Source organism: Brienomyrus brachyistius, chromosome 2 (genome assembly GCF_023856365.1).
Source record: "Brienomyrus brachyistius isolate T26 chromosome 2, BBRACH_0.4, whole genome shotgun sequence".
Lineage (NCBI taxonomy): Eukaryota > Metazoa > Chordata > Actinopteri > Osteoglossiformes > Mormyridae > Brienomyrus > Brienomyrus brachyistius.
The window spans coordinates 36667761-36686356 of NC_064534.1; the positions used below are offsets into that span (position 1 = coordinate 36667761).

General features: G+C 44.2%; 14 non-coding genes across 14 annotated transcripts; all 14 read left to right on the forward strand.

Annotated features, from left to right (window-relative positions):
• Nucleotides 1-2228: 2228 nt before the first annotated feature.
• On the forward strand, nt 2229-2347 carry LOC125733868 (5S ribosomal RNA). The gene has a single exon (XR_007393202.1). It is a non-coding gene; the product is annotated as a 5S ribosomal RNA (ribosomal RNA).
• A 1078-nt stretch (nt 2348-3425) lies between these two features.
• Nucleotides 3426-3544, forward strand: LOC125730916 (5S ribosomal RNA). The gene has a single exon (XR_007391209.1). It is a non-coding gene; the product is annotated as a 5S ribosomal RNA (ribosomal RNA).
• Nucleotides 3545-4615: 1071 nt separating this feature from the next.
• Nucleotides 4616-4734, forward strand: LOC125736375 (5S ribosomal RNA). Its single transcript, XR_007395655.1, has one exon. It is a non-coding gene; the product is annotated as a 5S ribosomal RNA (ribosomal RNA).
• Nucleotides 4735-5812: 1078 nt separating this feature from the next.
• Nucleotides 5813-5931, forward strand: LOC125733510 (5S ribosomal RNA). The gene has a single exon (XR_007392854.1). It is a non-coding gene; the product is annotated as a 5S ribosomal RNA (ribosomal RNA).
• A 1079-nt stretch (nt 5932-7010) lies between these two features.
• LOC125732962 (5S ribosomal RNA) lies at nt 7011-7129 on the forward strand. The gene has a single exon (XR_007392323.1). It is a non-coding gene; the product is annotated as a 5S ribosomal RNA (ribosomal RNA).
• Nucleotides 7130-8204: 1075 nt separating this feature from the next.
• On the forward strand, nt 8205-8323 carry LOC125730918 (5S ribosomal RNA). The gene has a single exon (XR_007391211.1). It is a non-coding gene; the product is annotated as a 5S ribosomal RNA (ribosomal RNA).
• Nucleotides 8324-9421: 1098 nt separating this feature from the next.
• Nucleotides 9422-9540, forward strand: LOC125732461 (5S ribosomal RNA). The gene has a single exon (XR_007391841.1). It is a non-coding gene; the product is annotated as a 5S ribosomal RNA (ribosomal RNA).
• Nucleotides 9541-10618: 1078 nt separating this feature from the next.
• LOC125732963 (5S ribosomal RNA) lies at nt 10619-10737 on the forward strand. The gene has a single exon (XR_007392324.1). It is a non-coding gene; the product is annotated as a 5S ribosomal RNA (ribosomal RNA).
• A 1079-nt stretch (nt 10738-11816) lies between these two features.
• On the forward strand, nt 11817-11935 carry LOC125735638 (5S ribosomal RNA). Its single transcript, XR_007394932.1, has one exon. It is a non-coding gene; the product is annotated as a 5S ribosomal RNA (ribosomal RNA).
• Nucleotides 11936-13012: 1077 nt separating this feature from the next.
• LOC125733947 (5S ribosomal RNA) lies at nt 13013-13131 on the forward strand. Its single transcript, XR_007393278.1, has one exon. It is a non-coding gene; the product is annotated as a 5S ribosomal RNA (ribosomal RNA).
• A 1078-nt stretch (nt 13132-14209) lies between these two features.
• Nucleotides 14210-14328, forward strand: LOC125732462 (5S ribosomal RNA). The gene has a single exon (XR_007391842.1). It is a non-coding gene; the product is annotated as a 5S ribosomal RNA (ribosomal RNA).
• A 1079-nt stretch (nt 14329-15407) lies between these two features.
• LOC125732964 (5S ribosomal RNA) lies at nt 15408-15526 on the forward strand. The gene has a single exon (XR_007392325.1). It is a non-coding gene; the product is annotated as a 5S ribosomal RNA (ribosomal RNA).
• A 1079-nt stretch (nt 15527-16605) lies between these two features.
• Nucleotides 16606-16724, forward strand: LOC125735640 (5S ribosomal RNA). Its single transcript, XR_007394933.1, has one exon. It is a non-coding gene; the product is annotated as a 5S ribosomal RNA (ribosomal RNA).
• Nucleotides 16725-17801: 1077 nt separating this feature from the next.
• On the forward strand, nt 17802-17920 carry LOC125733948 (5S ribosomal RNA). Its single transcript, XR_007393279.1, has one exon. It is a non-coding gene; the product is annotated as a 5S ribosomal RNA (ribosomal RNA).
• The last annotated feature ends 676 nt before the right edge of the window (nt 17921-18596 follow it).

The window sequence follows — 18596 nt, forward strand, 5'->3', positions numbered from 1 at the left end:
AAAGGCGCAGCAATCAATAGGATACTGACGTCTCAACCCGGTGAAGAAAACAGCTGATCTGCACTCCATTTAGAATGGCTCTGATTGGGTGGGGATGTGGTAAGGTAACTCTCGGTGTAATTCTCTTTATGGGAATTGTTGGTCTGCTTCTGCACTCACCAGAGCAGGTGTTTCGCCCACCTAGATGGACACATGATGGTTCCCACCTGAGACCTATCTCCACAAATGAGACCCATCCTTTCCTACAAAATTACTGGTACTGTTATGTTTATGATTCAGCAAAGAAAGACAATTTAACTAATTGTTATGTCTGTACCCACATGCCATCTCATGCCGATGGATTAACTATATATGGGAAACCTATGAATAAGTCACAAGCAAAGTGTGCTGCCTCTTTTGCAGGTGTAGGCTATCAGCATGATAATATAAAAATAAATGACACAGATCCATATACTGCTGGTTTGGATAATGGCGTATGTGCACAGCAGTTTTGGATCGATTTTGCTATAAAAGTGTCAAATATATCCTTACCTTTATCTGTCCACCTGAACATGGACCCTAAAACATTTAATCACTCAATGTGTTATGACCAAATGAACGGCACCCACCATATGGGGAACACCACCAACTGTGCCCAAATACTAGTACACGGAGAAGGTGCCCCGGTAAACATAAGTGGATTTAGTAATGGCACCTACTGGGTGCAAGGAGTAGCTTGGTTATGTGGACCCCGCGCATATTTCGTTTTGCCCTATAACTGGTATGGTGTGTGCGCTCCAATCTTTGTGTCAGACCATACTTTCCTGGTGTCACTGTCGTCTACACCAGCGAACCGCAGGCGCCGGTCCATCATAACTACAGCTTCTCTCCGTCCTCATGACAGTGTCTGGGGTTCAGATGTTCCCCAGGAGTTCAAACATTGGTCTACAGACCAGAAAGTATTAATGTCTCTTTTTCCCTGGGTAGGAACAGCAAAGAATACGTTACGATTAGAAACTATTGATTATCGTTTGGGGCTGTTCATAAATAACTCCATCATAATAAATGAGCAACAGAATGGAGAGATAGATGCTATTAAACAGATGGTCATTCAGAATAGAATGGTTTTAGACATACTTACTGCTGCACAAGGTGGTGTGTGCGTGCTCTTAAATAATACCTGCTGTACATATATTCCCGATAATGTGCACTCACCCAACATGACTACAGCCTTGGACCGTCTGCGAGAACTTCAAAAGATCATGACCTTAGACCCTCATGCTGGCCCCTCATGGTTGAATTGGTTTCTTACTGGGTCCTGGTGGCAGTTACTGCTAAAGTTCTCACTCCCCATTCTTGTTACATTATTATTTGTATGTTGTTGTTTCATTTGTATTATACCCTGCCTCCGTTCCATGATACAACATACTTTTAGTTCTGTTTTTCTGCTATACACTGCAGAAGAACGAATGGATTTACTAACCTTGTCTAGCCCTCTTAATAATGATGATGATGTGATCTGAATGACGGTTGTGCTGAAAGTGTTTTTGCAATTTGTACAATACTGATGCTTCTGATCATACTGTCATGATAAACAGGAGGGACTGTTAGGTTGAAGAAACTGTTATTAATCATTTGTTATCATTTCTGTATAATCAGCAATGAGTGTAAATATGTATATACATTATTTTGTTTTTCTTTACCTTCATACTTTAGATTATATTAGTTTACACGTATCCTGAGCACGTGTTTAAATAGTTGTCCACCTGAGTAAAACCAGAACTTCTTCTTCTCTCACAGTCTTTTCTTTGTTCTCACTCCAAGACCCCTGCCTCCCATTGACTATAAATAAAGGTGCCAAGGGGAACCACCCTTTGTAACACATTCCTTTGTAGCCTAGCATGCAGAGAGTGTGGTTACCCTTGTGCAAGTAAAACTCTAAGTGTGTTGTCTCGTGATTAATGGTGTGTACAGAGTTGGAGTGGAAAGCCTGTCGCTTTCTCCAACATATACTGTATTGTAGTTTGGTCCTGTGTGCAGGGTTGGAGTGGAAAGCCTGACGCTTTCTCCAACACTGAGTAGTTTGGTGAATGTTTGGTGTGGGTCCGGCGCTGCCGATTGGATGGTGGGGCTGCAGTGTGAGTCAGATAAAAAAAAAAAAAAAAACATTAGTAGGATGCAATGGGACCAACTGGCATGTATAGAGAGAGGCGTGTAATGCAAAAGGGCTGTTTTTGGTAGCGTCTCTCACTTGCGGCCATACCACCCTGAACACGCCCGATCTCATCTGATCTCGGAAGCTAAGCAGGGTAGGGTCTGATTAGTACTTGGATGGGAGACCACCTGGGAATACCAGGTGCTGTAAGCTTTTCTCACTTTTACTTTATACAGGGGGCGCTCCACTTCACGATTAATTTAAATCTAGCACTCCCCTTCCATTTTACTATTTTATATATATATATTTTTTCTCTCTTTCATAAAGGCAGCTTTTAGAAACCGTTTTACTCTAAATACTTCCTGGTAATTCTAGGTGCTGTAAGCTGTTCGTGCCTTTATTCCACCAGGGCGCGATCTTCTCACAAACTTGAAGACTGTCACTCCCCATTCACGTTTTACAACTTATTGTTAATGATAAAGAGACAGCTTTTTACACACAGTTTTAAATAAAGTACTGATATAATTCCTCTTCAACTCACCGGTTTGTTTTCTATGCAAAAACCACTTGACCACAGAAGACTCGATATTATTGGCATAGCAAGGTCTGCTCTTCTCCTCCTTTCAAAACTCGCTAAAAGCTGTATTTAAAAGAGCAGGTTGGCCGGGGTAATTCACACCCTTCAATGCCAGATTAATGTTTAGGTTAGTGGGAATCACAGAGGAATTAGGGATGGAAACTTCTTTGCTGGTGGTAGAAGCGGTCTGGTGAATTTTTAGAGAGAAGAGGCCGTCGATGTTTGAATGTAGAAAATTGTTCTGGCTGCAGCCTGCAGTATGGACTTGTTGGTGTGTGTAGCTCCCAGTGTTCTGACAGCGCAACGTTTTGGGGAAGCATGTGATTCAGCAGCTACCAGTGGGCTTCGTGCAGCGGAGATTTTGTGGCTGTTAGCGGAGTTGATAACAGAGGGTCGTTAAGAGAAGCCTGCATGCAGTAGGCAAAGGAGTAATGTTTGCTGGCGGTGGACGTGCGGCGATTAACCTGTGCGGTAGTGAAAAGGAGTTAAAGAGAAGGAAGTGTGCGGATGCGGAAAGAATGGAATAATTGTGGTAGGCTGCCGGCTGAGTAGTTTGGTGAATGTTTGGTGTGGGTCCGGCGCTGCCGATTGGATGGTGGGGCTGCAGTGTGAGTCAGATAAAAAAAAAAAAAAAACATTAGTAGGATACAATGGGACCAACTGGCATGTATAGAGGCGTGTAATGCAAAAGGGCTGTTTTTGGTAGCGTCTCTCGCTTATGGCCGTACCACCCTGAACACGCCCGATCTAGTCTGATCTTGGACGCTAAGCAGGGTAGGGTCTGGTTAGTACTTGGATGGGTGACCACCTGGGAATACCAGGTGCTGTAAGCTTTTCTCACTTTTACTTTATACAGGGGGCGCTCCACTTCACGATTAATTTAAATCTAGCACTCCCCTTCCATTTTACTATTTTAAATATATATTTTTTTTCTCTCTTTCATAAAGGCAGCTTTTAGAAACCGTTTTACTCTAAATACTTCCTGGTAATTCTAGGTGCTGTAAGCTGTTCGTGCCTTTATTCCACCAGGGCGCGATCTTCTCACAAACTTGAAGACTGTCACTCCCCATTCACGTTTTACAACTTATTGTTAATGATAAAGAGACATCTTTTTACACACAGTTTTAAACAAAGTACTGATATTATTCCTCTTCAACTCACCGCTTTGTTTTCTATGCAAAAACCACTTCGCCACAGAAGACTCGATATTATTGGCATAGCAAGTTCTGCTCTTCTCCTTTCAAAACTTGCTAAAAGCTGTATTTAAAAGAACAGATTGGCCGGGGTAATTCACACCCTTCAATGCCAGCTTAATGTTTAGGTTAGTGGGAATCACAGAGGAATTAGGGATGGAAACTTCTTTGCTGGTGGTAGAAGCGGTCTGGTGAATTTTTAGAGAGAAGAGGCCGTCGATGGTTGAATGTAGAAAATTGTTCTGGCTGCAGCCTGCAGTATGGACTTGGTGTGTGTAGCTCCCAGTGTTCTGACAGCGCGACGTTTTGGGGAAGCATGTGATTCAGCAGCTACCAGTGGGCTTCGTGCGGCGGAGATTTTGTGGCTGTTAGCGGAGTTGATAACAGAGGTTCGTTAAGAGAAGCCTGCATGCAGTAGGCAAAGGAGTAATGTTTGCCGGCGGGGGACGTGCGGCGATTAACCTGTGCGGTAGTGAAAAGGAGTTAAAAGGAAGGAAGTGTGCGGATGCGGAAAGAATGGAATAATTGTGGTAGGCTGCCGGCTGAGTAGTTTGGTGAATGTTTGGTGTGGGTCCGGCGCTGCCGATTGGATGGTGGGGCTGCAGTGTGAGTCAGATAAAAAAAAAATAAAAAATTAGTAGGATCCAATGGGACCAACTGGCATGTATAGAGGCGTGTAATGCAAAAGGGCTGTTTTTGGTAGCATCTCTCGCTTACGGCCATACCAACCTGAACACGCCCGATCTTGTCTGATCTCGGAAGCCAAGCAGGGTAGGGTCTGGTTAGTACTTGGATGGGAGACCTCCTGGGAATACCAGGTGCTGTAAGCTTTTCTCACTTTTACTTTATACAGGGGGCGCTCCACTTCACGATTAATTTAAATCTATCACTCCCCTTCCATTTTACTATTTAATATATATATATATATATTTCTCTCATTCATAAAGGCAGCTTTTACACACCGTTTTACTCTAAATACTTCCTGGTAATTCTAGGTGCTGTAAGCTGTTCGTGCCTTTATTCCACCAGGGCGCGATCTTCTCACAAACTTGAAGACTGTCACTCCCCATTCACGTTTTACAACTTATTGTTAATGATAAAGAGACAGCTTTTTACACACAGTTTTAAACAAAGTACTGATATTATTCCTCTTCAACTGACCGCTTTGTTTTCTATGCAAAAACCACTTCGCCACAGAAGACTCGATATTATTGGCATAGCAAGTTCTGCTCTTCTCCTTTCAAAACTTGCTAAAAGCTGTATTTAAAAGAACAGATTGGCCGGGGTAATTCACACCCTTCAATGCCAGCTTAATGTTTAGGTTAGTGGGAATCACAGAGGAATTAGGGATGGAAACTTCTTTGCTGGTGGTAGAAGCGGTCTGGTGAATTTTTAGAGAGAAGAGGCCGTCGATGTTTGAATGTAAAAAATTGTTCTGGCTGCAGCCTGCAGTATGGACTTGTTGGTGTGTGTAGCTCCCAGTGTTCTGACAGCGCGACGTTTTGGGGAAGCATGTGATTCAGCAGCTACCAGTGGCCTTCGTGCGGCGGAGATTTTGTGGCTGTTAGCGGAGTTGATAACAGAGGGTCGTTAAGAGAAGCCTGCATGCAGTAGGTAAAGGAGTAATGTTTGTCGGCGGGGGACGTGCGGCGATTAACCTGTGCGGTAGTGAAAAGGAGTTAAAAAGAAGGAAGTGTGCGGATGCGGAAAGAATGGAATAATTGTGGTAGGCTGCCGGCTGAGTAGTTTGGTGAATGTTTGGTGTGGGTCCGGCGTTGCCGATTGGATGGTGGGGCTGCAGTGTGAGTCAGATAAAAAAAAAAAAAAAACATTAGTAGGATCCAATGGGACCAACTGGCATGTATAGAGGCGTATAATGCAAAAGGGCTGTTTTTGGTAGCATCTCTCGCATACGGCCATACCACCCTGAACACGCCCGATCTCGTCTGATCTCGGAAGCTAAGCAGGGTAGGGTCTGGTTAGTACTTGGATGGGGGACCTCCTGGGAATACCAGGTGCTGTAAGCTTTTCTCACTTTTACTTTATACAGGGGAAACTCCACTTCACGATTAATTTAAATCTATCACTCCCCTTACATTTTACTATTTTATATATATCTATATATTTTTCTCTCATTCATAAAGGCAGCTTTTACACACCGTTTTACTCTAAATACTTCCTGGTAATTCTAGGTGCTGTAAGCTGTTCGTGCCTTTATTCCACCAGGGCGCGATCTTCTCACAAACTTGAAGACTGTCACTCCCCATTCACGTTTTACAACTTATTGTTAATGATAAAGAGACAGCTTTTTACACACAGTTTTAAACAAAGTACTGATATTATTCCTCTTCAACTGACCGCTTTGTTTTCTATGCAAAAACCACTTCGCCACAGAAGACTCGATATTATTGGCATAGCAAGTTCTGCTCTTCTCCTTTCAAAACTTGCTAAAAGCTGTATTTAAAAGAACAGATTGGCCGGGGTAATTCACACCCTTCAATGCCAGCTTAATGTTTAGGTTAGTGGGAATCACAGAGGAATTAGGGATGGAAACTTCTTTGCTGGTGGCAGAAGCGGTCTGGTGAATTTTTAGAGAGAAGAGGCCGTCGATGTTTGAATGTAGAAAATTGTTCTGGCTTCAGCCTGCAGTATGGACTTGTTGGTGTGTGTAGCTCCCAGTGTTCTGACAGCGCGACGTTTTGGGGAAGCATGTGATTCAGCAGCTACCAGTGGGCTTCGTGCGGCGGAGATTTTGTGGCTGTTAGCGGAGTTGATAACAGAGGGTCGTTAAGAGAAGCCTGCATGCAGTAGGCAAAGGAGTAATGTTTGCCGGCGGGGGACGTGCGGCGATTAACCTGTGCGGTAGTGAAAAGGAGTTAAAAAGAAGGAAGTGTGCGGATGCGGAAAGAATGGAATAATTGTGGTAGGCTGCCGGCTGAGTAGTTTGGTGAAGGTTTGGTGTGGGTCCGGCACTGCCGATTGGATGGTGGGGCTGCAGTGTGAGTCAGATAAAAAAAAAAAAAAGAACATTAGTAGGATCCAATGGGACCAACTGGCATGTTTAGAGGCGTGTAATGCAAAAGGGCTGTTTTTGGTCGCATCTTTCGCTTACGGCCATACCACCCTGAACACGCCCGATCTCGTCTGATCTCGGAAGCCAAGCAGGGTAGGGTCTGGTTAGTACTTGGATGGGAGACCACCTGGGAATACCAGGTGCTGTAAGCTTTTCTCACTTTTACTTTATACAGGGGGCGCTCCACTTCACGATTAATTTAAATCTATCACTCCCCTTCCATTTTACTATTTTATATATATATTTTTTCTCTCATTCATAAAGGCAGCTTTTACACACCGTTTTACTCTAAATACTGCCTGGTAATTATAGCTGCTGTAAGCTGTTCGTGCCTTTATTCCACCAGGGCGCGATCTTCTCACAAACTTGAAGACTGTCACTCCCCATTCACGTTTTACAACTTATTGTTAATAATAAAGAGACAGCTTTTTACACACAGTTTTAAACAAAGTACTAATATAATTCCTCTTCATCTCACCGCTTTGTTTTCTATGCAAAAACGACTTCACCACAGAAGACTCGTTATTATTGGCATGGCAAGGTCTGCTCTTCTCCTCCTTTCAAAACTTGCTAAAAGCTGTATTTAAAAGAGTAGGTTGGCCGGGGTAATTCACACCCTTCAATGCCAGCTTAATGTTTAGGTTAGTGGGAATCACAGAGGAATTAGGGATGGAAACTTCTTTGCTGATGGTAGAAGCGGTCTGGTGAATTTTTAGAGAGAAGAGGCCGTCGATGTTTCAATGTAGAAAATTGTTCTGGCTGCAGCCTGCAGTATGGACTTGTTGGCGTGTGTAGCTCCCAGTGTTCTGACAGCGTGACATTTTGGGGAAGCATGTGATTCAACAGCAACCAGTGGGCTTCGTGCGGCGGAGATTTTGTGGCTGTTAGCGGAGTTGATAACAGAGGGTCTTTAAGAGAAGCCTGCATGCGGTAGGCAAATGAGTAATGTTTGCCGGCGGGGGACGTGCGGCGATTAACCTGTTCGGTAGTGAAAAGTACTTAAAGAGAAGGAAGTGTGCGGATGCGGAAAGAATGGAATAATTGTGGTAGGCTGCTGGCTGAGTAGTTTGGTGAATGTTTGGTGTGGGTGCGGCGCTGCCGATTGGATGGTGGTGCTGCAGTGTGAGTCAGATAAAAAAAAAAAAAAACAGGAGTAGGATCCAATGGGACTAACTGGCATGTATAGAGGCGTGTAATGCAAAAGGGCTGTTTTTGTTCGCGGCTCTCGCTCATGGCCATACCACCCTGAACACGCCCGATCTCGTCTGATCTCGGAAGCTAAGCAGGGTAGGGTCTGGTTAGTACTTGGGTGGGAGACTGCCTGGGAATACCACGTGCTGTAAGCTTTTCTCACTTTTACTTTATACAGGGGGCACTCCACCTCACGATTATTTTAAATCTATCACTCCCCTTCCATTTTACTATTTTATATATATATATATATATATATATATATATATTTTTTTTTCTCTCATTCATAAAGGCAGCTTTTACACACCGTTTTACTCTAAATACTGCCTGGTAATTCTAGGTGCTGTAAGCTCTTCGTGCCTTTATTCCACCAGGGCACGATCTTCTCACAAACTTGAAGACTGTCACTCCCCATTCACGTTTTACAACTTATTGTTAATGATAAAGAGACAGCTTTTTACACACAGTTTTAAACAAAGTACTGATATTATTCCTCTTCAACTGACCGCTTTGTTTTCTATGCAAAAACCACTTCGCCACAGAAGACTCGATATTATTGGCATAGCAAGTTCTGCTCTTCTCCTTTCAAAACTTGCTAAAAGCTGTATTTAAAAGAACAGATTGGCCGGGGTAATTCACACCCTTCAATGCCAGCTTAATGTTTAGGTTAGTGGGAATCACAGAGGAATTAGGGATGGAAACTTCTTTGCTGGTGGTAGAAGCGGTCTGCTGAATTTTTAGAGAGAAGAGGCCGTCGATGTTTGAATGTAGAAAATTGTTCTGGCTGCAGCCTGCAGTATGGACTTGTTGGTGTGTGTAGCTCCCAGTGTTCTGACAGCGTGACGTTTTGGGGAAGCATGTGATTCAGCAGCTACCAGTGGGCTTCGTGCAGCGGAGATTTTGTGGCTGTTAGCGGAGTTGATAATAGAGGGTCGTTAAGAGAAGCCTGCATGCGGTAGGCAAAGGAGTAATGTTTGCTGGCGGGGGACGTGCGGCGATTAACCTGTGCGGTAGTGAAAAGGAGTTAAAGAGAAGGAAGTGTGCGGATGCGGAAAGAATGGAATAATTGTGGTAGGCTGCCGGCTGAGTAGTTTGGTGAATGTTTGGTGTGGGTCCGGCGTTGCCGATTGGATGGTGGGGCTGCAGTGTGAGTCAGATAAAAAAAAAAAAAAACCAGGAGTAGGATCCAATGGGACCAACTGGCATGTATAGAGGCGTGTAATGCAAAAGGGCTGTTTTTGGTCGCGTCTCTCGCTTATGGCCATACCACCCTGAACACGCCCGATCTCGTCTGATCTCGGAAGCTAAGCAGGGTAGGGTCTGGTTAGTACTTGGATGGGAGACCACCTGGGAATACCAGGTGCTGTAAGCTTTTCTCACTTTTACTTTATACAGGGGGCGCTCCACTTCACGATTAATTTAAATCTATCACTCCCCTTCCATTTTACTATTTTATATATATATTTTTATTTTCTCTCTTTCATAAAGGCAGCTTTTACACACCGTTTTACTCTAAATACTGCCTGGTAATTCTAGGTGCTGTAAGCTCTTCGTGCCTTTATTCCACCAGGGCGCGATCTTCTCACAAACTTGAAGACTGTCACTCCCCATTCACGTTTTACAACTTATTGTTAATGATAAAGAGACAGCTTTTTACACACAGTTTTAAACAAAGTACTGATATTATTCCTCTTCAACTGACCGCTTTGTTTTCTATGCAAAAACCACTTCGCCACAGAAGACTCGATATTATTGGCATAGCAAGTTCTGCTCTTCTCCTTTCAAAACTTGCTAAAAGCTGTATTTAAAAGAACAGATTGGCCGGGGTAATTCACACCCTTCAATGCCAGCTTAATGTTTAGGTTAGTGGGAATCACAGAGGAATTAGGGATGGAAACTTCTTTGCTGGTGGTAGAAGCGGTCTGGTGAATTTTTAGAGAGAAGAGGCCGTCGATGTTTGAATGTAGAAAATTGTTCTGGCTGCAGCCTGCAGTATGGACTTGTTGGTGTGTGTAGCTCCCAGTGTTCTGACAGCGCGACGTTTTGGGGAAGCATGTGATTCAGCAGCTACCAGTGGGCTTCGTGCGGCGGAGATTTTGTGGCTGTTAGCGGAGTTGATAACAGAGGGTCGTTAAGAGAAGCCTGCATGCAGTAGGCAAAGGAGTAATGTTTGCCGGCGGGGGACGTGCGGCGATTAACCTATGCGGTAGTGAAAAGGAGTTAAAAAGAAGGAAGTGTGCGGATGCGGAAAGAATGGAATAATTGTGGTAGGCTGCCGGCTGAGTAGTTTGGTGAATGTTTGGTGTGGGTCCGGCGCTGCCGATTGGATGGTGGGGCTGCAGTGTGAGTCAGATAAAAAAAAAAAAAAAACCAGGAGTAGGATCCAATGGGACCAACTGGCATGTATAGAGGCGTGTAATGCAAAAGGGCTGTTTTTGGTAGCATCTCTCGCTTACGGCCATACCACCCTGAACACGCCCGATCTCGTCTGATCTCGGAAGCCAAGCAGGGTAGGGTCTGGTTAGTACTTGGATGGGAGACCACCTGGGAATACCAGGTGCTGTAAGCTTTTCTCACTTTTACTTTATACAGGGGGCGCTCCACTTCACGATTAATTTAAATCTATCACTCCCCTTCCATTTTACTATTTTATTTATATATTTTTATTTTCTCTCTTTCATAAAGGCAGCTTTTACACACCGTTTTACTCTAAATACTGCCTGGTAATTCTAGGTGCTGTAAGCTCTTCGTGCCTTTATTCCACCAGGGCGCGATCTTCTCACAAACTTGAAGACTGTCACTCCCCATTCACGTTTTACAACTTATTGTTAATGATAAAGAGACAGCTTTTTACACACAGTTTTAAACAAAGTACTGATATTATTCCTCTTCAACTGACCGCTTTGTTTTCTATGCAAAAACCACTTCGCCACTGAAGACTCGATATTATTGGCATAGCAAGTTCTGCTCTTCTCCTTTCAAAACTTGCTAAAAGCTGTATTTAAAAGAACAGATTGGCCGGGGTAATTCACACCCTTCAATGCCAGCTTAATGTTTAGGTTAGTGGGAATCACAGAGGAATTAGGGATGGAAACTTCTTTGCTGGTGGTAGAAGCGGTCTGGTGAATTTTTAGAGAGAAGAGGCCGTCGATGTTTGAATGTAGAAAATTGTTCTGGCTGCAGCCTGCAGTATGGACTTGTTGGTGTGTGTAGCTCCCAGTGTTCTGACAGCGTGACGTTTTGGGGAAGCATGTGATTCAGCAGCTACCAGTGGGCTTCGTGCGGCGGAGATTTTGTGGCTGTTAGCGGAGTTGATAATAGAGGGTCGTTAAGAGAAGCCTGCATGCGGTAGGCAAAGGAGTAATGTTTGCTGGCGGGGGACGTGCGGCGATTAACCTGTGCGGTAGTGAAAAGGAGTTAAAGAGAAGGAAGTGTGCGGATGCGGAAAGAATGGAATAATTGTGGTAGGCTGCCGGCTGAGTAGTTTGGTGAATGTTTGGTGTGGGTCCGGCGTTGCCGATTGGATGGTGGGGCTGCAGTGTGAGTCAGATAAAAAAAAAAAAAAAAACCAGGAGTAGGATCCAATGGGACCAACTGGCATGTATAGAGGCGTGTAATGCAAAAGGGCTGTTTTTGGTCGCGTCTCTCGCTTATGGCCATACCACCCTGAACACGCCCGATCTCGTCTGATCTCGGAAGCTAAGCAGGCTAGGATCTGGTTAGTACTTGGATGGGAGACCACCTGGGAATACCAGGTGCTGTAAGCTTTTCTCACTTTTACTTTATACAGGGGGCGCTCCACTTCACGATTAATTTAAATCTATCACTCCCCTTCCATTTTACTATTTTATATATATATTTTTATTTTCTCTCTTTCATAAAGGCAGCTTTTACACACCGTTTTACTCTAAATACTGCCTGGTAATTCTAGGTGCTGTAAGCTCTTCGTGCCTTTATTCCACCAGGGCGCGATCTTCTCACAAACTTGAAGACTGTCACTCCCCATTCACGTTTTACAACTTATTTGTAATGATAAAGAGACAGCTTTTTACACACAGTTTTAAACAAAGTACTGATATTATTCCTCTTCAACTGACCGCTTTGATTTCTATGCAAAAACCACTTCGCCACAGAAGACTCGATATTATTGGCATAGCAAGTTCTGCTCTTCTCCTTTCAAAACTTGCTAAAAGCTGTATTTAAAAGAACAGATTGGCCGGGGTAATTCACACCCTTCAATGCCAGCTTAATGTTTAGGTTAGTGGGAATCACAGAGGAATTAGGGATGGAAACTTCTTTGCTGGTGGTAGAAGCGGTCTGGTGAATTTTTAGAGAGAAGAGGCCGTCGATGTTTGAATGTAGAAAATTGTTCTGGCTGCAGCCTGCAGTATGGACTTGTTGGTGTGTGTAGCTCCCAGTGTTCTAACAGCGCGACGTTTTGGGGAAGCATGTGATTCAGCAGCTACCAGTGGGCTTCGTGCGGCGGAGATTTTGTGGCTGTTAGCGGAGTTGATAACAGAGGGTCGTTAAGAGAAGCCTGCATGCAGTAGGCAAAGGAGTAATGTTTGCCGGCGGGGGACGTGCGGCGATTAACCTGTGCGGTAGTGAAAAGGAGTTAAAAAGAAGGAAGTGTGCGGATGCGGAAAGAATGGAATAATTGTGGTAGGCTGCCGGCTGAGTAGTTTGGTGAATGTTTGGTGTGGGTCCGGCGCTGCCGATTGGATGGTGGGGCTGCAGTGTGAGTCAGAAAAAAAAAAAAAAAGAACATTAGTAGGATCCAATGGGACCAACTGTCATGTATAGAGGCGTGTAATGCAAAAGGGCTCTTTTTGGTAGCATTTCTCGCTTACGGCCATACCACCCTGAACACGCCTGATCTCGTCTGATCTCGGAAGCCAAGCAGGGTAGGGTCTGGTTAGTACTTGGATGGGAGACCTCCTGGGAATACCAGGTGCTGTAAGCTTTTCTCACTTTTACTTTATACAGGGGGCGCTCCACTTCACGATTAATTTAAATCTATCACTCCCCTTCCATTTTACTATTTTATATATATATTTTTATTTTCTCTCTTTCATAAAGGCAGCTTTTACACACCGTTTTACTCTAAATACTGCCTGGTAATTCTAGGTGCTGTAAGCTGTTCGTGCCTTTATTCCACCAGGGCGCGATCTTCTCACAAACTTGAAGACTGTCACTCCCCATTCACGTTTTACAACTTATTGTTAATGATAAAGAGACAGCTTTTTACACACAGTTTTAAACAAAGTACTGATATTATTCCTCTTCAACTGACCGCTTTGTTTTCTATGCAAAAACCACTTCGCCACAGAAGACTCGATATTATTGGCATAGCAAGTTCTGCTCTTCTCCTTTCAAAACTTGCTAAAAGCTGTATTTAAAAGAACAGATTGGCCGGGGTAAGTCACACCCTTCAATGCCAGCTTAATGTTTAGGTTAGTGGGAATCACAGAGGAATTAGAGATGGAAACTTCGTTGCTGGTGGTAGAAGCGGTCTGGTGAATTTTTAGAGAGAAGAGGCCGTCGATGTTTGAATGTAGAAAATTGTTCTGGCTGCAGCCTGCAGTATGGACTTGTTGGTGTGTGTAGCTCCCAGTGTTCTGACAGCGCGACGTTTTGGGGAAGAATGTGATTCAGCAGCTACCAGTGGGCTTCGTGCGGCGGAGATTTTGTGGCTGTTAGCGGAGTTGATAATAGAGGGTCGTTAAGAGAAGCCTGCATGCGGTAGGCAAAGGAGTAATGTTTGCTGGCGGGGGACGTGCGGCGATTAACCTGTGCGGTAGTGAAAAGGAGTTAAAGAGAAGGAAGTGTGCGGATGCGGAAAGAATGGAATAATTGTGGTAGGCTGCCGGCTGAGTAGTTTGGTGAATGTTTGGTGTGGGTCCGGCGTTGCCGATTGGATGGTGGGGCTGCAGTGTGAGTCAGATAAAAAAAAAAAAAAAACCAGGAGTAGGATCCAATGGGACCAACTGGCATGTATAGAGGCGTGTAATGCAAAAGGGCTGTTTTTGGTCGCGTCTCTCGCTTATGGCCATACCACCCTGAACACGCCCGATCTCGTCTGATCTCGGAAGCTAAGCAGGGTAGGGTCTGGTTAGTACTTGGATGGGAGACCACCTGGGAATACCAGGTGCTGTAAGCTTTTCTCACTTTTACTTTATACAGGGGGCGCTCCACTTCACGATTAATTTAAATCTATCACTCCCCTTCCATTTTACTATTTTATATATATATTTTTATTTTCTCTCTTTCATAAAGGCAGCTTTTACACACCGTTTTACTCTAAATACTGCCTGGTAATTCTAGGTGCTGTAAGCTCTTCGTGCCTTTATTCCACCAGGGCGCGATCTTCTCACAAACTTGAAGACTGTCACTCCCCATTCACGTTTTACAACTTATTGTTAATGATAAAGAGACAGCTTTTTACACACAGTTTTAAACAAAGTACTGATATTATTCCTCTTCAACTGACCGCTTTGTTTTCTATGCAAAAACCACTTCGCCACAGAAGACTCGATATTATTGGCATAGCAAGTTCTGCTCTTCTCCTTTCAAAACTTGCTAAAAGCTGTATTTAAAAGAACAGATTGGCCGGGGTAATTCACACCCTTCAATGCCAGCTTAATGTTTAGGTTAGTGGGAATCACAGAGGAATTAGGGATGGAAACTTCTTTGCTGGTGGTAGAAGCGGTCTGGTGAATTTTTAGAGAGAAGAGGCCGTCGATGTTTGAATGTAGAAAATTGTTCTGGCTGCAGCCTGCAGTATGGACTTGTTGGTGTGTGTAGCTCCCAGTGTTCTGACAGCGCGATGTTTTGGGGAAGCATGTGATTCAGCAGCTACCAGTGGGCTTCGTGCGGCGGAGATTTTGTGGCTGTTAGCGGAGTTGATAACAGAGGGTCGTTAAGAGAAGCCTGCATGCAGTAGGCAAAGGAGTAATGTTTGCCGGCGGGGGACGTGCGGCGATTAACCTGTGCGGTAGTGAAAAGGAGTTAAAAAGAAGGAAGTGTGCGGATGCGGAAAGAATGGAATAATTGTGGTAGGCTGCCGGCTGAGTAGTTTGGTGAATGTTTGGTGTGGGTCCGGCGCTGCCGATTGGATGGTGGGGCTGCAGTGTGAGTCAGATAAAAAAAAAAAAAAAAACCAGGAGTAGGATCCAATGGGACCAACTGGCATGTATAGAGGCGTGTAATGCAAAAGGGCTGTTTTTGGTAGCATCTCTCGCTTACGGCCATACCACCCTGAACACGCCCGATCTCGTCTGATCTCGGAAGCCAAGCAGGGTAGGGTCTGGTTAGTACTTGGATGGGAGACCACCTGGGAATACCAGGTGCTGTAAGCTTTTCTCACTTTTACTTTATACAGGGGGCGCTCCACTTCACGATTAATTTAAATCTATCACTCCCCTTCCATTTTACTATTTTATTTATATATTTTTATTTTCTCTCTTTCATAAAGGCAGCTTTTACACACCGTTTTACTCTAAATACTGCCTGGTAATTCTAGGTGCTGTAAGCTGTTCGTGCCTTTATTCCACCAGGGCGCGATCTTCTCACAAACTTGAAGACTGTCACTCCCCATTCACGTTTTACAACTTATTGTTAATGATAAAGAGACAGCTTTTTACACACAGTTTTAAACAAAGTACTGATATTATTCCTCTTCAACTGACCGCTTTGTTTTCTATGCAAAAACCACTTCGCCACTGAAGACTCGATATTATTGGCATAGCAAGTTCTGCTCTTCTCCTTTCAAAACTTGCTAAAAGCTGTATTTAAAAGAACAGATTGGCCGGGGTAATTCACACCCTTCAATGCCAGCTTAATGTTTAGGTTAGTGGGAATCACAGAGGAATTAGGGATGGAAACTTCTTTGCTGGTGGTAGAAGCGGTCTGGTGAATTTTTAGAGAGAAGAGGCCGTCGATGTTTGAATGTAGAAAATTGTTCTGGCTGCAGCCTGCAGTATGGACTTGTTGGTGTGTGTAGCTCCCAGTGTTCTGACAGCGTGACGTTTTGGGGAAGCATGTGATTCAGCAGCTACCAGTGGGCTTCGTGCGGCGGAGATTTTGTGGCTGTTAGCGGAGTTGATAATAGAGGGTCGTTAAGAGAAGCCTGCATGCGGTAGGCAAAGGAGTAATGTTTGCTGGCGGGGGACGTGCGGCGATTAACCTGTGCGGTAGTGAAAAGGACTTAAAGAGAAGGAAGTGTGCGGATGCGGAAAGAATGGAATAATTGTGGTAGGCTGCCGGCTGAGTAGTTTGGTGAATGTTTGGTGTGGGTCCGGCGTTGCCGATTGGATGGTGGGGCTGCAGTGTGAGTCAGATAAAAAAAAAAAAAAAAACCAGGAGTAGGATCCAATGGGACCAACTGGCATGTATAGAGGCGTGTAATGCAAAAGGGCTGTTTTTGGTCACGTCTCTCGCTTATGGCCATACCACCCTGAACACGCCCGATCTCGTCTGATCTCGGAAGCTAAGCAGGCTAGGATCTGGTTAGTACTTGGATGGGAGACCACCTGGGAATACCAGGTGCTGTAAGCTTTTCTCACTTTTACTTTATACAGGGGGCGCTCCACTTCACGATTAATTTAAATCTATCACTCCCCTTCCATTTTACTATTTTATATATATATTTTTATTTTCTCTCTTTCATAAAGGCAGCTTTTACACACCGTTTTACTCTAAATACTGCCTGGTAATTCTAGGTGCTGTAAGCTCTTCGTGCCTTTATTCCACCAGGGCGCGATCTTCTCACAAACTTGAAGACTGTCACTCCCCATTCACGTTTTACAACTTATTTGTAATGATAAAGAGACAGCTTTTTACACACAGTTTTAAACAAAGTACTGATATTATTCCTCTTCAACTGACCGCTTTGTTTTCTATGCAAAAACCACTTCGCCACAGAAGACTCGATATTATTGGCATAGCAAGTTCTGCTCTTCTCCTTTCAAAACTTGCTAAAAGCTGTATTTAAAAGAACAGATTGGCCGGGGTAATTCACACCCTTCAATGCCAGCTTAATGTTTAGGTTAGTGGGAATCACAGAGGAATTAGGGATGGAAACTTCTTTGCTGGTGGTAGAAGCGGTCTGGTGAATTTTTAGAGAGAAGAGGCCGTCGATGTTTGAATGTAGAAAATTGTTCTGGCTGCAGCCTGCAGTATGGACTTGTTGGTGTGTGTAGCTCCCAGTGTTCTAACAGCGCGACGTTTTGGGGAAGCATGTGATTCAGCAGCTACCAGTGGGCTTCGTGCGGCGGAGATTTTGTGGCTGTTAGCGGAGTTGATAACAGAGGGTCGTTAAGAGAAGCCTGCATGCAGTAGGCAAAGGAGTAATGTTTGCCGGCGGGGGACGTGCGGCGATTAACCTGTGCGGTAGTGAAAAGGAGTTAAAAAGAAGGAAGTGTGCGGATGCGGAAAGAATGGAATAATTGTGGTAGGCTGCCGGCTGAGTAGTTTGGTGAATGTTTGGTGTGGGTCCGGCGCTGCCGATTGGATGGTGGGGCTGCAGTGTGAGTCAGAAAAAAAAAAAAAAAGAACATTAGTAGGATCCAATGGGACCAACTGTCATGTATAGAGGCGTGTAATGCAAAAGGGCTCTTTTTGGTAGCATTTCTCGCTTACGGCCATACCACCCTGAACACGCCTGATCTCGTCTGATCTCGGAAGCCAAGCAGGGTAGGGTCTGGTTAGTACTTGGATGGGAGACCTCCTGGGAATACCAGGTGCTGTAAGCTTTTCTCACTTTTACTTTATACAGGGGGCGCTCCACTTCACGATTAATTTAAATCTATCACTCCCCTTCCATTTTACTATTTTATATATATATTTTTATTTTCTCTCTTTCATAAAGGCAGCTTTTACACACCGTTTTACTCTAAATACTGCCTGGTAATTCTAGGTGCTGTAAGCTGTTCGTGCCTTTATTCCACCAGGGCGCGATCTTCTCACAAACTTGAAGACTGTCACTCCCCATTCACGTTTTACAACTTATTGTTAATGATAAAGAGACAGCTTTTTACACACAGTTTTAAACAAAGTACTGATATTATTCCTCTTCAACTGACCGCTTTGTTTTCTATGCAAAAACCACTTCGCCACAGAAGACTCGATATTATTGGCATAGCAAGTTCTGCTCTTCTCCTTTCAAAACTTGCTAAAAGCTGTATTTAAAAGAACAGATTGGCCGGGGTAATTCACACCCTTCAATGCCAGCTTAATGTTTAGGTTAGTGGGAATCACAGAGGAATTAGAGATGGAAACTTCGTTGCTGGTGGTAGAAGCGGTCTGGTGAATTTTTAGAGAGAAGAGGCCGTCGATGTTTGAATGTAGAAAATTGTTCTGGCTGCAGCCTGCAGTATGGACTTGTTGGTGTGTGTAGCTCCCAGTGTTCTGACAGCGCGACGTTTTGGG